General features: G+C 38.2%; 1 pseudogene; it reads right to left on the bottom strand.

Annotated features, from left to right (window-relative positions):
* Positions 1-1,528: 1,528 nt before the first annotated feature.
* LOC141688132 (small nucleolar RNA R71) lies at positions 1,529-1,643 on the bottom strand (annotated as a pseudogene).
* Between the last annotated feature and the right edge of the window lie 11,166 nt (positions 1,644-12,809).

Below are 12,809 nucleotides of genomic sequence, written 5' to 3' on the forward strand. Positions count from 1 at the left end.
TAGTTTTCTTTATGCTTTGAACCTTAATACTCTTGTGACGTACTTCATTATTTATTAAGTATTTTTATTAGTTTATATCGTTGTGTTATTATCATGCTTTCATATGAACCCATGGTGATGATGAGTTCTATTATGGGCTAATCGTGATCATGGGATCCTAGTGGATTTACTATGGATTTCTTTAGTTAATTGTTTAATACCTTGGTATGTGGTGATTGTATGATATCTAGCATAGGTTGTGCTTATTCGTCTTATATACGTCGTGAACATGTAAGATAGCCTATTAATCTCTTGTGAAATAACAGTGAATCTTGAGATTTAGAACTTGCCATACTAGCATAGGTTCATGTATTATATGCATGATTAGTGGGTAATTCTAACCATTTTACTTGCCCTGTGTAATCATAATGAATAACTTGCGCTTAAATCATTATGTTTTCAAATTCTGTAGACATATAGGGTCTCAACATAATTGATTCCTATTCAACTTCTATCTTAATTGTGGATGCTTGGTAGAATGATATTCGTATAATGAAAGTTGGCGTTTATCAGTTTCTGTTGTTCGATTAATATCATCATCATTACATGCTAAGGGTAATAATAATGACTATTGAATGAAGTAGTAATGAAGTTATGATCTCATGTGTGTTAAATATTATTAATTCAAGTGTTTAATTCCTATAGTTAATATTAGTTAATCAAACTTAATTGTTATTATCTTGATATTGAAGAATAATCATACATTGGTGACTAAGTGTTAATTAAATATAATTAATCAGAGTCTCTGTGGGAATGAACTAGAATTTATTCTATATTACTTGCGAACACGTATAATTGCGTGAATTATTTATTGCATGCTTTGTGCATAACAAGTTTTTGGCACCACTGTCGGGGACTCGGTGTTAATTTATTTAGTTTATGTACTTGCCATCAATGGTCATTAGGATTCATTGATTAAAACTTGTTACTTACTGCTTCCGGTTGTGTTTCAGGTACTCTAGCGAGCGTTTATGCAAACACATTCTCGCACTCGTAAGAGGAATCTGGATAAGGATGAGGAGACAGATACAACTCTTGACTTTCCGGAAGAAGATAGTTTTTGAAGATTCGGATAAAGAGAGTGAAACGAAAGAACCTGAAACAATGGGTGATCGTGTAGTTCAAGATGATCCAGCTCTTATGGACTTTTCTCGGCATAAAATTGATGACATTCAGTCAAGCATCATTCATCCGACTATTCATGCCAATACTTTTGAAATCAAGTCGGGCACTATTCAGATGGTGCAGAATTCTGTTTCTTTCGGAGGTGCTGCGACTGAAGACCCCAACATGCATATCAGGAATTTTGTCGAGATCTATAGTACTTTCAAATATAATGGTGTTACTGATGAGGCTATCAAGCTGAGGCTTTTCCCATTCTCTCTGAGGGACAAAGCTAAGGACTGGTTACATTCTTTACCAGCTGGGTCCATCACTACTTGGGAAGATCTTGCACAAAAGTTTCTGGTGAAGTTCTATCTAATGGCCAAAACTGCAGCTATGAGGAGTACTCTTACTCAGTTTGCGCAACAACAAGGAGAATCTATGTGCGAGGCTTGGGAGCGCTACAAGGAGATGTTGAGAAAGTGTCCACATCATGGTATGCCTGACTGGATGGTGATCACTGGTTTCTACAATGGTTTTAGGGGCCCAATCTCGGCCCATGCTCAATGTAGCTTCTGGAGGCGCCTTATGGGCCAAAATCTATACTGAGGCCTATAATCTCATTGAAACTGTGGCTGCAAACGAGTATCAAAACCCAACTCAAAAGATGATGCCTGGGAAGGTAGCAGGTATTCTTAAAGTTGATGCAGCTACAACTATTGCAGCGCAGATACATGCGCTGTCTATGAAAGTCGATTCTTTAGCCAACTATGGAGTAAATCAAATAGCTAGTATCTGTGAGCTTTGTGCAGGCTCTCATGCTACGGATCAGTGTTCTCTTGTTAATGAATCTGTTCAGTATGTGAATAATTTGCAGCGACTGCAGCAGCCTGTGCCCGCTACTTATCATCCTAATAACATAAATCATCCTAATTTCAGCTGGAGCAATAATCAGAATGTTTTTCAGCAACCATATCAGCAAGCTGCAAGTAAACAGTTTAATCCACCTGGATTCCAGCAACCTCAGCAATTGGCTCAAAGGCAATCATATCCTTAACAAGGAGGTGCTGCTCCACCTTCTAGTGCTGATTTTGAGGAGTTAAAGCTGTTGTGCAAAAGTCAGGCTATTTCTATCAAGAGCTTGGAAAATCAAATTGGACAAATAGCTAATGCCTTGCTCAATTGTCAACCTGGCACACTTCCCAGCGATACTGAAGTGCCAGGCAGGAAGGAAGCTAAAGAGCAAGTCAAAGCTGTCACCTTAAGGTTTGGGAGCAAGCATCAATCTGATGTCGTTGTCTATCTTCAAAAAGCTGAATTTGCCGGATCCGAAGCCCACCTACATGTCTCTACAATTGGATGATCGTTCGATTACATACCCACGAGGCATCGTAGATGACGTGCTAGTAAAGGTGGACAAGCTCATCTTTCCTACAGATTTTGTCATTCCGGATTTCGAGGAAGATAAGAAGATTCCCATAATCTTGGGAAGACCTTTCCTGGCTGCCGTACCTTGATAGATGTGCAAAAAGGTGAACTCACTACGAGGGTGCAAGATCAAGATGTGATATTCAATGTGTTCAATGCGATGAAATTTCCTACGGAAGATGAGGAGTGCTTCAAGGTGGATTTGGTCGATTCTGCAGTTACTTTAGAACTTGATCATGTGCTAAGGTCTGATGCCTTAGAAAAAGCCTTACTGGGGGATTTTGATAGTGAAGATGATGAAGGCAATGAGCAGTTACAATATCTGAATGCTTCTCCTTGGAAACGAAAGCTAGACATGCCATTTGAATCTCTGGGAAATACTGATCTCAAGAATGCTAAGGGAAAGCTCAAACCATCTATTGAGGAAGCACCTACTTTGGAGCTTAAACCATTTCCTGAACACTTGTGGTATGTTTTTTTAGGTGATGCATCTACTTTGCCTGTTATTATTGCATCTGACCTTTCAGGTAGTGATGAGGACAAGCTCTTGAGGATTTTGAGAGAATTCAAATCGGCCATCAGATGGACTATTGCAGATATAAAAGGGATCAGCTCTTCATACTGCATGCATAAAATTCTGTTAGAGGAAGGTAGCAAGCCGACTGTTGAGCAACAACGAAGGCTTAATCCTATCATGAAAGAAGTGGTGAAGAAAGAAATTCTAAAGTGGCTGGATGTAGGAATTTATATATCCTATTTCTGATAGTTCTTGGGTGAGCCCCGTGCAATGTGTACCTAAGAATGGGGGTATTACTTTGGTAGCAAATGAGAAGAACGAGCTCATCCCCACTCGAACAGTCACAGGATGGAGGGTATGCATGGACTACAGAAAGTTGAATAAAGCCACAAGGAAGGATCACTTCCATCTTCCATTTATTGATCAGATGCTTGACAGGTTGGCTGGTCATGAGTATTATTGTCTTCTGGACGGCTATTCGGGATACAATCAGATTTGCATTGCACCTAAAGATCAAGAGAAGACTACTTTCACTTGTCCATTTAGCACGTTTGCTTTTCGCAGAGTTTCTTTTGGCTTATGTGGTGCACCTGCCACTTTTCAGAGATGCATGATGTCCATATTCTCTGATATGATTGGAAATAATGTTGAAGTGTTCATGGACGACTTCTCCATCTTTGGACATTCATTTGATGAATGATTGAATAATCTACGTTTGGTGCTCAAAAGGTGTGTGGAAACCAATCTGGTGCTCAATTGGAAAAAATGTCACTTCATGGTGCAACAGGGCATCATTCTTGGGCATAAGGTCTCTAGTAAAGGTCTTGAGGTGGATAAAACCAAGGTGGGCATTATTGAAAATCTTCCACCACCTATATCTGTGAAAGGAATCCGTAGCTTTCTTGGTCATGCGGATTTTTATCTGCATTTCATCAAGGACTTCTCTAAAATATCTAAGCCATTGTGCAACTTGCTCGAGAAAGATGTGCCTTTCAAATTTGATGAGGAATGTTTGGCAGCATTCGAGACTCTCAAGAAGAGTTTAATCACCGCACCAGTTATTACGGCACCTGAATGGAGAGAACCTTTTGAGATGATGTGTGATGCAAGTGATTATGCAGTGGGAGCAGTTCTTGGGCAGCGAAAGAATAATATCTTTCATGTGGTCTATTATGCTAGTAAGATGCTAAATGGAGCTCAACTGAACTACACCACTACTGAGAAGGAGCTCTTGGCTATAGTTTTTTGTTTCAAAAAATTTTGATCCTATCTACTTGGGACAAAGGTGACAGTGTTCACTGATCACGCTGCCATCCTCTATCTGGTCTCAAAGAAGGATTCGAAGCCTAGACTTATTTGTTGGGTTCTCTTGCTACAGGAATTCGAGTTAGAGATCAAGGATCGAAAAGGTACTGAAAATCAAATAGCTGACCATCTCTCTAGATTCGAGAATCCCGATTCTACTTCACATGATAAGACATTAATCAACGAATCTTTTCCGGATGAGCAGTTGTTCGCAATTCAAGAGGAAGAGCCATAGTTTGCAGACATTGTGAACTATCTTGTTAGCAATATAATGCCTCATAATATGAATGCGGCTTAAAAGAAGAAGTTTCTACATGAGGTGAAATGGTACATGTGGGATGAACCATATTTTTTTAGACAAGGAGCTGACCAGATCATTAGGAGATGTATCCCATTCTGTGAGACGGAGGGATATTAGGAGACTGTCATTCCACAACTTATGATGGACATTATGGTGGTGAAAAGACAGTACCTCGTATTCTTGAAGCAGGCTTTTTCTGGCCTACATTGTTTAAGGATGCACATCAGTTCGTTTTAAGGTGTGATCATTGCCAACGAGTTGGGAATCTTACCAGAATGGATGAGACGCCTTTAAATATGATGCTTGAAGTTGAGGTCTTCGATGTTTGAGGAATCAATTTTATGAGACCATTTATCTCGTCCTGCAATAATCAGTACATCTTGCTGGCAGTCAATTATGTCTCGAAATGGGTAGAGGTCAAGGCTCTACCGACTAATGATATAAAGGTAGTGTTTAGTTTTCTTTATAAGCAGATATTCACAAGGTTTGGAACACCACGAGTTATCATAAGTGATGAAGAGTCGCATTTCTGTAATCGTAAGTTCACTTCTATGATGGAACGCTACAATGTGAATCATCGCATTGCTACTTCCTATCATCCGCAAACTAATGGTCAAGCTGAAGTGTCTAATAGAGAGATCAAGCGCATTCTAGAGAAAGTCATTTGTCCGTCAAGGAAAGATTGGTCTTTGAAGCTCGATGAAGCTGTTTGGGCTTATAGAACAGCATACAAGACTCCAGTTGGGATGTCCCTGTTTCAACTTGTCTATGGTAAGGGATGTCATTTAACTGTGGAGCTTGAGCATAAGGCTTATTGGGTATTGATGAAGTTAAACCTTGATCTAGATGCAGCTGGGAAGAAGCGAATGCTTCAGTTAAATGAACTTGATCAATTTCGTCTTCAAGCGTACGAAAATAACAAAATGTACAAAGAAAAGGTAAACATGTGGCATGACAGGAAGCTATCACCTAAGTCATTCGTGCCGGGGCAACAAGTTCTTCTATTGAACTCTTGTCTCCGACTTTTTCCTGGAAAGTTGAAATCAAGGTGGTCTGGACCATTTATCGTCAAAACTGTGTTTCCACATGGAGCGGTGAGATTTTTTAGAATAATTTGGGCCAAGCATTCAAAGTACATGGTCAAATATTGAAGCACTATTATGGGGATACGGTAAACCGTGAAGTGGTTAGTGCCATTTAATTGACAAATTGCTCGCATTAATTTACGTTAAGCTAATGATGTAAAAGAAGCGCTTCTTGGGAGGCAACCCAAGATATGAGACCATAGGACACCTTAGAATTTAGTACTTTATCCAAAAACCCAAAAAAATCAGAAAACTGTTGGCAGAAAATATTTTTCCAAAACCTTGCAAGCGCCCGCCTGTTAGGATCATGGCCCCAAAGAGATCACGAACTGTGGGTAGCAGCAGCACCAATTCGACTGCTACTGATTCTTCGAGGAATACTGCTGCGAGGCCCCGATTGTTGGATAGGGCTGCTGAAGAAGAGTATGCTAAGCTTTTGACTAAGCCGATTATGAAGGAGAGGGGGTTTTTGCCATCATGGAAAGATGGTGAGTTGTTAACGATGATTGCTGAGAAGGGGTGGATTACATTCTGTGAGTCACCTGAGGCGGTTCCGATGAGTGTTATTCGCGAGTTCTATGCGAACGCCAAGGCCGACAAAAATGGGTTTTCTGTTGTTCGTGGGCTTATTGTTAATTATCAGCCCGCGTCGATTCGCCATGTTATTGGGCAGCGACAAAGGAAACCACAGGAGGAGAATTGGAATGAAAAGGCCCCTGGGGATTTTTATTCGGACTTGATTATTGCTACTCTCTGTCAGCCGGGCACAGTGTGGAAGTTTAAAAGGGGAACCAATGATTATCGTTCTTTCCCTGCTGTCGTGATGAACAGGTATGCTCGTGCTTGGAATGCATTTATATGTGCTAATATTCTTCCTTCTTCGCATGCACATGAGGTTACAGTGGAGTGGGCGAGGTTGTTGTGGGGGATTCTGAATGATGAGTATTATGTGGACCTTGGTGAGTTCATCTACCAAGGGATTTTGAAGTTTTTTAGGGGGAAGTCACAGTATTCTATCCCGTATACCTCTATTATCACAAAGCTTTGCAAGACAGTTGGAGTCCAGTGGCCTTCTCATGAGCAGTTGCAGATGTCGGCCACTCCTATTGATTCATCGATGTTGAATGTGATGCAGGAGTGAACGGGTGGAGAGCCCGAGTCAAATGGTTTGGGATATCGGCTTCCAGGAGGAGTTCCAGCAGCTGGTGCTACCATGGCTAGGTCCAGTCAGGCTAAGGGAGAGGCAGGTTCTTCGAGAGCCCAGGGAGGAGATGGTTCGGTATTGGCTGATGTCCAGTACAGGAGGCTTTCCAGGAAGATGGATGCGATGTATGAGTCACAGAGTCGGTTTACACAGGAGCTCATCCAAGCACTTGGGACTGCATTTAGAGGCCTTGGAGCTGACATCCAGTGGCCCATTTTTGGTGAGGATTCTGCTTATCCACCTCCTGACACCCCACCCTCTGAGGGTGATGATGATGATTCGTCTGAGTAGGTATACCCTGTGTTCCTTTCTATTACCTTCACTGGGGACAGTGAAGATTTTAAGTTTGGGGGTGGTAGTTAAGGAACATATTTGTGTGTGTGTCATATAGTTGCATTTTCATGTTAGTTTAGTTCATATAGTTGCATATTTTTTCCATATAGTTTTTTTATTATTTTTATTTTATAGCTTTAATTATCATGTCATATAGCTTATGCATATACCATGATCCCTTTGTGTTGTTTTACCGATTAATATGTGATATTGATGCGAGTGTAGTGATAGCGTTATATTGATGTTGAATCTTGTTAGGTTGACATGCATGCTAGAAACACTTGTAATTTCAATAAGTCTTAGAGTATGCTTAAGGACTAGATTGTTGTCATGGTTTGATGGTTTTTGAGGTTAATCTATTGCTTATGCTTAGAATGCATGATAGGCTCTCAATGAAAAAAGACATGAAAAGATAAAAATTGGAGATAAAAATTGGAATTCATTGTTAGTTGTGGCTAGGCGTCAAATGGCTAGTACCGGCTCGTATTGTATACGAGTAGTCTAGGGTTGAGCAAGATGGAGCGAAACGCACTTCCTCAGAAATAGAAAGAAAAAGAAAGAAAAAAAATAGAGAAAAAAAAAGAAAGAAAGAAAATATGGTTTAATGCACAATTGATCACGAGTGGGCTCTTTGGTACTCGAGTTATTAAGTTCTTAGGGGACTTTGTGCCTAGTGACCTAAGGCTTTTATAGTCTGGGATCCGCTAACCTAACGCTCGCTAAATGGGTACCATTGCATAAGTCTTTTGTGGACCTCACTCATTGCACGATCAAATAAGCATTTGTTTATGTGTTGAATAAAAGCATGATTTCGTAATAAACTCCAATAATCTTGAAGTGTTATAAGTCATTTTGTGTCTAGAATATATTCTTCGTATAAGCTTGTGATTGCCTTGAGGATAATTAAGTTATGGTGATTGATCTAGTTTCAAAGCATATCTGTTAAGCATTCGCACACACCACATTTCTAGTTGTATGTTAGCTTGCGAGATTTAATTGATCTTTAGTCGCATAATTGCATTTGTTGAGATGTCATGTGTTGGTTAGTTTAGTCATCGCGATAGGGATCGCTGGATTCATATAGTTTGGATTCATGCATGTTTTATTATGAGTTTGAGTCTGTGCTGCTTGAGGACAAGTGTAATAACCCCAAAATTTTGGACTTTTTGTAACCCTTATGAATAGTGATTTTGCTGATTATGCTGAATAAGAAAACTTTTCATACCACAGTTTATAGGGGTTCTTTTATTGTTATTCTGAGATCTTATTAGTACTCTATATGGTATATAAGTGTATGTGAAGATCGTCCGAATCCAAATTCGAACACTTTGATTTTTCCCGAAAATCCACCAGATACCGAAAGAATTGAGTATAAGGTAACAGGATAAAAAGAATTTAAATTTAAATATTATAATAGAGGATCATAAAAGGAATATAATGTATTGAGAAAGGTTAAGGGAACCCAAGTAATAAGATCCCGGGTATGATCCCTCAAACAATAAACAAAAATGAAAGTTAAGCGAACCGTATACCAGATCAGCGATCATTAGCCAAGTAATTAGGAGTTAATCAAAGAGGTTAGTGATGATGATGTCATCACACCAACAAGAAGAAGACAAGTGTGGGAAGATGACATAAGCATGACACAATGGGAAAGAATTGTTGGTTGATTATAAGCCACACAAATTTTACCATGGTAAAAGGTTAATTAACAACAAAAACAAAGCAACCAAGCAAACACATTCATTTCTCTTCCCCCCATCTCCTTGCTCACGGTTTTTTGAAGAAAAACAAGAAGAAAAATTTCCAAACCCAAGCTCCACTCAATCATAATTCAAGAGGTTTGTTTCTTTGGATCCTATATTTCATAACTAAGAAGAGCAAGTAGTTTGAGTGCTTGAATCAAAGGTTTTCTATCTCAAACAAATCATTTTAGTTTAGGGTGAATAGTAACTTTCAAGAACAAATTTTTGATTCTTGATTTTATTTGTAAGGTCAAGGTAGCTTAAGCATAGATAAAGGCTTCCATGGGCATTCCAAGGATCTTTCATGGATTAAAAGCTTCAAGGAAGGTATAAAACTTCAAACCCTAGTTTTACTTTGAATATTTAGGAGTGGTTTTGATTAATATAGTTCATGAGAAGCATGATTCTTGTGTGTTTAAAGTTTGGTTGGGTTTGTAGCGATTTGGATGATTGAATCTTGTTTATAGTTAATGAAACTTAAGTATAAGCTTTTAGTTCAAGATTGAGAGTAGTATAAATTGGAAATCTTGAGATGTTGGGGCTGTTGTAGTAGAGTATGGATGGAGTTTGGTTGTAGTAATGATTGTGGGATTGATTGTGGATTGATTTGGAGTTGTACAAATTTGGTAATCGCGTAAACATAGCCGTCGTAATGCCCTATTTACCTTAGACTGCTTTTGTTCTCAACATCAGGACCCGTGAACTCACTTGTAGGTTTTGACCATTGCCATGATTAGATAGTTCATGTTACGAGCTTCGTTTTGATATGTGGTTCGCTTAAATCCGATGTACGGTTTAGGAGAAACGACCGTTTTAAGTAACGGCGTTTCGCGACCGAACCATTACCCCTCGCCTTACTTTGAAACCTTGGTTAAGGCCCTTAAGTGACTAATTGGAGTATGAAACAATTATGTAAAGTGGATTAGGCAGTTATTAGGGTACTCGCGAAAGAATCGCCTTAAAATTGTTAATGGTTAAATTATTAAAAATGGTGGAGCCGAGGGTACTCGAACGACTTATGTGATTCGTTAAGCGTAAGAAGTGACCATAAGCGAACGTTAGGGTTCAATTGGTTAAAGTCTAGTTTCTTAAGCGACCGGGGTTTAATTCCAACTTATGTTGTTGTTCATAGGTTATCGGACACACTCTAAGCTTAAGTCTATCCGGGAGCACTCGGACAAGTTTTCTACCCGTTATACTGTTGTTGTGATGTAAATATATGTATATGCATTATCTTGTGATAAGTGCATGATTGTTATTAGCAAATTTTGTGATATATTGGAGCATGCTGATATGGTATATATGCATGTCTGTTTCGTAATCTTGATATCTAATTGGTGATTCAAATGCTTATAAGTTGCATAATACTTAGTATAGGGGACCAAAAGGTGAACATTTTCTAAACCGGGAGTCGATGTTCCCGAGTATAATATATATATATATATATATATATATATATATATATATATATTTATTTATATATATATAGATATATTTTTCAAAACTATTAATCGAATAAGGTTTATTTGATAAATTTATTTTATTTAATGAATATTATTTTGAATATTCATTCGAGGACTTATGACTCCGCTTATTTTATTAAATGAATATTATTTTGAATATTCATTCGAGGACTTATGACTCCGCTTCTTTTATTATATAATATTATTTATTTTATTAAAAAATAATATTTCGATAATCAAACTTATTTTGGATTATTCAAATAAAGATCGTACTTTCGTATAAGTATATCTTTGGTTATTTATTATTCATTTCAAGTATAAGTTTTAAAACTTCTACTTCAATTATTTTTATAAGGATTATCCTTGTTGAAATATTATTTAAGTAATAATATTCAGATATTTTCTAATATATCGGGACTGATTTATTCCATTAAATCAGCATTACTCCAAACATTCTTAAAAATGTTTTCGAGTCTTCAAAATGATTTTAAAAGTTAGAGCGGATCCCAAAACTCGTTTTCAAATTTAAGATCTTCCTTTCGAAGGGGATTTAAATACTCGCTTTTAAATTAAGGGATCCGGCTCTGTGGAGTATTTTATATTCGCAATGAAGTTGCTGTTTTGATAAATGAATTGATTACTTACCCAACGTTCGGGAAGTAAGTCCATCTAATTGAGTCGGCATAAGCGACAGGCCGGGGTATGGTCTATCAAAGTGTAAGTGGATGGGTGGCAGCCCATCAACGCGTAAGAGGCCGGGTGGCGGTCCAGCACAAGGTCCTAATGAGGCCAGGGTGATGACCGGTGGGGGATTCATCCATCTACTAGTAGAAAATGTTACTTATTGGTATCTTTGCCTGATCAGCAAGATATCGGGTTTATGCCAAAATTCTTTTCTTTCCAAATTCATTGGATATTGGAACTCTGTTCATACTTTACATGACAGAGGTTTTCAGGAAATGTATAAGAGATATATATGGATATATATATATATATATCGGGACTTAATGAAGTATCTCGTAACTTCATTTCATTCAATAATATTTCAAAGATTGAATCTATTCAAGTCTTATCTTGTAGTCTCATCTGTGTGATGAACTTTTGAAACTAATTATAACTTGAATGGTGGTAGTTCAAGTAGTATTCGGAAAAGATATAAGTATATTGGAGTATCTTGTAACTTCATCTTTTCAATTTATATCTAGTAAATGATTATCTTATGCATGACAAAGATTAAGAATTGTTAAGGGAATTGGAACTCGTGACAATCCGGATCCCCGACCCCGGATTTGGGGGTGTTACAACAAGCATCGATTTAAGTTTGGGGGTGTGATAAGTGACATTTTATACCACTTAGAGCGTCTCATAACGGCTTGAATTGGTGTCTTGCACTCAAGTATTTTGTGTATTTGACGCGTTTTTGAGTGTTTTTGCATTTCAGGGTATAACTTGCTTAGATAGGTGGATTTCATCAAAATAAGCTTAAGGAAGTGCTTGGGATCAGTCTAGGGATGATGAGCGAAGAAATCAGCAAAAACAGAAGCAGACCAAGGATTTTTCTAGAAAGGTTGCAGGCGTCCGCCTGATGGGAGCAGGCGACCGCCTGCTAGCAGGCGCCCGCATGGAGGATGCACGCGGCCGCCTGAGTGCGGAAAATTAGATTCTGGATTTTTATAATTCGAGTACGATTGGGCTTCTGTTGACACTGGTTCTTTTGGGTTATTATATAAACCTTATGGGAAGACATTTTCTTTATCGAGAGCAAAGGCAAGAAGATTGAGAAGACCATTTTAGCACGCAATAACGAAGAAGAGGAAGCATACATTTATCATGTGATTCTTTTAATTCGTTGTAACAGTGGATGATAGTTTTCTTTATGCTTTGAACCTTAATACTCTTGTGACGTACTTCATTATTTATTAAGTATTTATATTAGTTTATATCGTTGTGTTATTATCATGCTTTCATATGAACCCATGGTGACAATGAGTTCTATTATGGGCTAATCGTGATCATGGGATCCTAGCGGATTTCCTATGGATTTCTTTAGTTAATTGTTTAATACCTTGGTATGTGGTGATTGTATGATATCTAGCATAGGTTGTGCTTATTCATCTTATGTGTGTTGCGAACATGTAAGATAGCCTGTTAATCTCTTGTGAAGCGACAGTGAATCTTGAGATTTAGAAATTGCCATGCTAGCATAGGTTCGTGTATTGTATGCATGATTAGTGGGTAACTCTAACCGTTTTACTTGCCCTGTATAATCATAATGAATAACTTGC

This window comes from Apium graveolens, chromosome 9, assembly GCF_009905375.1.
Source record: "Apium graveolens cultivar Ventura chromosome 9, ASM990537v1, whole genome shotgun sequence".
Taxonomy (NCBI): Eukaryota; Viridiplantae; Streptophyta; class Magnoliopsida; order Apiales; family Apiaceae; genus Apium; species Apium graveolens.